Below are 6,000 nucleotides of genomic sequence, written 5' to 3' on the forward strand. Positions count from 1 at the left end.
TCATCATGTCCCTATAATGACACTTTGTGGTAGGGGTCATTATCAATCCCATCTTACAGATGAAGAAACAAAACACAGTCTTTAAGCAAGTTGCTTGAGGGCAACAGAGAAAGCAAGAAGCAGAGCTAAGATTCACTGCCAGGCAGTCTTCATATAAAGTCCTGTTATTAATCACTCACTTCTGTGGCCTCCACATTAGATAGCTGGAAAGATAAAGATGAAAACTACCCCAAACTGAACAACTGTGAAAACAGATGTGAAACTATTTAGTAAAATAGAAAGGCACTTGTCAAATGAATTGTCAGTAATATAGAAGAAAGACAATGACCACATCCCCTGTGTGGTCTGTGAGATTTTAGGCTGAAGCTTGTACCCTTGGACCAGCAGCCTGAATCTAGAGCTTGACACCCTGCTGGCTGGTGGAAGCCTGCAAAAGGTTCTGGGACTGTTTGGAGAAGACAACACACTCTCTGGCTTTTTCTTGTGGAATCTTGTGGAATCTTGAAACCTCCTTATTCAGGCTTCATAAAAGTCTTTCAAATGAGGGCTGTCAATTGAGATAGTGGAAGCCCATTTTTAGGGTATGGGTAGGACTTGAAACTTGCAACCTGGCTACAGAAGGAGAAACATTCTCTGGCTGACCTCCTTAGAGAAACCTTGAGTGGCCCCAAAATTATGACAACAGGGTCTGGGGCTGGTTTAACTGAGATGGAATTCCTGACATTGACTCTACTGGCATTCCCTCATCAGGAATCAGGCAAAGCTATGGCTCTGTGATTCTGAGTCTTACACACACACACACACACACACACACCAAGAAACCCAGGCTTTTCTCTTGTTTTGTTACGTTGGAGTTGTTGATAGCCAACAACTGGTCGTTGGCATTGTTTTGGGAATGGTCAGTCTTTTTTCGGATGTCCTGCTCTCTCTGATTCTGCATCTGGTTGAACTGGTGGGAGTGACAGGAGGCACTGGTGCGAGAACCCTGCTTTCACTGTCCTGGGAGGCGGCAGTGAAAATATTTTTGATCAACACCCCTTGTCACATTTACATCTTGAGCATGGGAGTGGCAGAGGGTTCTTGTTTGTAAAACTTTTAGAATTTCCTCTTATCGGTTATGTGCCAATGGTTAAGTACAAGACCTTTTTGAGTACTTACTGTACATGATGAGGCAGGGAGTATAATGGAGAACAGAGGTGGGGCGAAAGTGGTTTTTGTAAGACAAGGCTTCTAAGCTCCAAATACTCTAAGCCTAAAGAGGAGAAAAGACAACTTTTTTACAAAACTTGTGGGAGTCCCTGAAGAGCATTAGAAAACCTTCAAGAAAGTGGTGTTCAAGGGAGACAAGACACCATAGGCCATGCATGTGCACAGAGCGTTGTGGGAGCATTTCTCCATAACTATGTGCGGGGTAAATGTTTTGTTTTATTAATTTCATCCATCTTGTAGTATCCCGGGAAGGGAAACAGCAAAGTTGGTGTGCGGGAGCTGGCTAGTTCTAACTCGGGAGAGCTAATTATGTGCCTCTTATCTCAACCAGGCATTCAGTGATATCACTTGGTGACTTGAAATTGGTTGTGGTCAGAGAATTTACCTCACTAAATAGCATTAGAGAGCTGTTTGCTCAACATTTCCTAGCAAACTACTTTTGTTTCCAGTCTGATGTCTCAGGACAGTATTCTCATTGATCAACAGGAACTTCCCCAGGATTCCCAAGAAATCCTGATCATTTTCTTATACTGTCAAGGGTGGTGAGCACTGTAGTTCCCTTTTGCTCCCGTGCTTCACTGTGCTGGTGAGCCACGTGAGGATGATCATATCTCTAGTGTATTCAGTGCTTCAAAGGCTGCTAATATGGCTTAGCACCCGACTATCCCCCTAAGTCTTAGCTATCATTCTCTTCTGCACTGTGGAGTGTATATGGAGTAGACAAATAGGAACTTAGGTGGGACGAGGCAAGTGCTGTTCTGAGACAGTGATGAAGCCCCACAGGACAGGCCAGATTCCAGTGGCAAGACCTGGTGGGGCATTGGACTTAGGAGGTGGGAAGTGCTTGCCTTTGGAGGTGGCAAGGGAAGCTGGGGTTCGCCCACAGAATTTGAATTTTGTCAAGCAGTTCAATGAGTAAGGGCCCTGTTTCGAGCACTAAGGCATTTCCAGAAACTGAACTGTGGGTATTTTCAGGACTGTGAAAGAAGATCCCAAGAATAAATCAAATGCAAGTGGGGAAACAGAGCAGATTCTCATTTAATCTCATTGTGAGCCACATGGCCTAGTGAGCTGGGTGGCCTGGAAGCCTGTCACAAAGCAAATGCCCAGTGCCACCACCAGGGTGAATTCACTGAAGGCTAACAGTTGAAGAAAAGAAAAGGCAGTGTTGCTGTGTGCCATCCTAGCAGGGCCACGAAGTTCTGTGTGACCCACATACCATGTAGGGGCTCACCTTCCCCAAATACCAGTGCTCCTACAACCTAAAGATGCCTTTTGTTTATTAGAAACAGTGAGAAGTTATGTGTGTGCTTAGCCTTTGTGTGCATCTGAATACCTCAGAGAGGGGTTCTGGGATAGACATAAAATGAGGGAAGGTTGCCCAGTGTTCTAACACCCCTTTACCCTGTGTTGGATAAAACTGATGGTCCCAGGGGGGAAGAAAAGTTTAGCCCCACTGTCTGGGTTGGACAGGCACACTGGCTTCTGGGAGCAGTTGACTACTGGCCCAGGCAGGATGCTTTAACGTTCCAGTGCCAGTACAACCTATTTTCTGCTTCAGTCTGACTTACTTTCCTCCAGTATGTCCACATTTTAGGCATTCTTGTGGGTGGTAGGCTGGATGGGTAGGGAATGCCACTTAGGAACTTTTAGTCACTTGTCCAAAGGAAAGTATGGAAGTCAACAGTTGGATTCTTTTAGTCACATTTAGTGTATGATTAACTAATTATATAATTAAAGTTAAATGGAGATGTACAAACTGCAAGAGCAACACAAATTAGCAATTTAACAACACATCACTGCAACATCACCCACAGCTGACAATCTGTTTCTAAAAATGTCAGTTTGTAGGCAATCATTTCAATGTACAAACATCTCTGAATTCCACTTGTTTTTTGCCCAAGGATATGGTCAAAATTTCAAAAAGATCCAAATACCTTTGACAGACAGAGGGTGGGAGAAGACTTTAATCTAAAAAAGTCTGTTAATTTAATATACTTTATCGCTTTCATATTGACAATATATTTTTTAAATTTTATGTGTCAAATTCTAGTGTCTCCCCAACCCACGCATCCCTATATTCACATCCTCCCTCCCAGCTACCCCATCCTTTCCCCACCTCAATTATTTTTCCTTTCTGTTTTTTCTCTTCCTCCCTTACCAGACAGGAGGTATACAGACATACATACACAATTAACAACAACTCACCAACATTACGTTTTACATCAATTTTAACTAATCACCCTGGTAAAAATGCTATTAATCACAAAACTAAGACCTACATTCTATTAAGAAACTTGACTTTCTAAGTCAGTGTAGTCACTTCCTTCCCCCTCTCCCCACCCCAGCACCCTCTCCTGCGGCTGCACCTGCCTGCATGACTGCAGTTAAGCCTGAAGTTTTGGAGTTTTGCTGACAAATGCCTTGAAGTGGTCTTGATCATCAAAAATTCTTCTCTCATCTTCAAATAGGAAAGACAGCTTAACTGTATAGCTTGTTTAGGGTCTCAGATGGAGGAACTTTAGCTGGTAGTATATCTTGCTCCAATTTGGTCTCTTTTCTGCTGGAAATAAGACATAATCTGGTGTCAGCCCTATTTTAACCTTGTTGAAATAAGGTTCTTTTTTTCAGCAGCATGCAGGATGATTTCTTTTGCTTTCAAGTTTAAGAACTGTATAATTATGTGCCTTGGACTTATAGTTTGAGAGGTATGTTTAAATAGGGACCTGTAAATTCCCTCTGTGTGTAAGTTGAGATCTATGTTTAGCTCTGGAAAAATTTTTCAGTAATTTCCTTAATAATAGTTTCGAGGTTACTCTCATTTTCTGCATGCACCCTCAGGGATGCCAGATACATGAACATTGTACTTCTTTGAAGTATTTTCAAAATCTAACACTTTTTCTTGAACTGTGAAGATCTGTTGGCTTTTTTTTATCTTTTGAGACTGGAGTTCAACTCATTCCTCATTTACACTAATTCTCTCGTCCATGACATTTATTTGGTAATTTTCTTCTCTCGGGGTTTCTTTTAGTCGGGCGACCTCACTCACCAGTGCCCCATAATCTTTGATGAGCTTTTCCCGTGTGCTTTTTAAAATGCCCACATGGTCCCGTATCACTTGCAGGGTGGAAAACATCAGCTCCCTTACACTGGTCCTTTTTCGGGGCTCTTCCTGCTTCTCCGCCGGACCCCCCCACCCCCTACTCTCTAGAGCCCTCTGAGGTCATGGGATCCTTTGCCATGTCACAGGACTTCTTACCTATGCCTAAGCTTGTTTTCATCATTTTTCTCATTTTCTTTGAGGCTTAGGTGGGCTTTGTTTTCTTTTTCTGCTGTCATAGCTGAGGCTTCTGTGGGCTTTGAGGTCTTTCCAAAGCTAAGCAGTTTGCTTTGCACGAAGCTGTTTTCTCTTCCTCTCCCCCAGAACCTGAAGAGCTGGGGTCTTTTCATCAACATTCAAGCTGAAATCCTCAGACACACTACAGGAAATTAAGGTATAATTAACTGATGTGCTCTCCTCTAATAGCATGGGGAGGAAAGGCTTCATAGCCCTACAGGTAAGATAAAGAAATACATAAATGTACAAATAAAAAAGCAAACATACATAGATACACTAAATACCTGCATACATAAATACACAAACTCACACACAGCATAACATAAAGACACAAATATATAAACATGGGAATAAATATGTACATAAAATGAACCTCCATACGTTCAGAATATTTAGCCTTGTCCTCATTAAAGATACACAGAATATGTTTCCATTAAGCAGGTGGGTGCATTCAAATTATAAAATAAAGAGGAAGAGGAGTTCATCTAAATGTCTTAGTGTTTGTGGAAAGAGATTTTGACTTTTTGTCAGGGGCGCTTGAATTTCAGTCCTGGCTGAGCCACTTACTAGCTGTGTAATTGTGTGACATTTGGCAAGCTGTTGAATGTTATTTGAGTCTCCATCTCCTCATCAGTCAAATAAGACTTCAATAGCCATGAGTTACATCTGAATATAGAACTCTGTTATCCTCAGCCGAATTGTGTTAATTTTTAACTGTCTCTTCACACTGGGGCCCGGGATCTGGATAGGTGGAGGTGGTGGGGGTAAAGGCAGAGCTCTGGGGGAGCCCGTACCAGTGGAGATCTTAAGTGAACACTCTCTCAGGGCCCTTAAAGTCATCATTCTTCTTGAACAATGAAAAGTTACTTATTTGGCTTGGTTTTACCAATATTAGAGAAAGCCATGAGAGAGATGAAAAAATAAACAGTGACTTCAAGATCAGGATCGAGCAGAAAATATAGCTAAGTATAACGCAGAGTGTGGTAAGCTTTGAGGGAGTGTCCGAGTATTATGGGAACACACAGGGAAAGAGCCAAATCTGATTGGCAGCAATGAGGATGTTCTTCCAAGTACCCCAGATTCGAACATCCCTCTCACGAGGCAAAGTGAAGGCCCCGATGAATCTTCCTATTCCAAAATATCTGCCTTGCCCACATCTCCCTGACATTCACCTTTAAAAAAATATAGGGCCAAGAATTGTAAAGGGTTGTAGTACAAGGTATGTGGAAAATGGCTTGAAATTAGACTTGAAACATGGACAGGAACCAGATCACTAAAGGCCATGCGTGCCCCATAGCATTTCTTAGCAAGATTTCTTATTTGTGCCAAATGGAAAGGCCAGGTCATCATCTAGACCCAAAGGGAGGGCTTCTCACCAAGCAGAAAATGTCCTTCTCTGGCTCTTTGTGCTCCCTGGCATTAGTTATGCTGTCCTGAGCGGGGCGGGGGGTCCT

The sequence above is a fragment of the Condylura cristata genome, unplaced genomic scaffold, assembly GCF_000260355.1.
Source record: "Condylura cristata isolate star-nosed mole 26May11 unplaced genomic scaffold, ConCri1.0 scaffold00019, whole genome shotgun sequence".
Classification (NCBI taxonomy): Eukaryota; Metazoa; Chordata; class Mammalia; order Eulipotyphla; family Talpidae; genus Condylura; species Condylura cristata.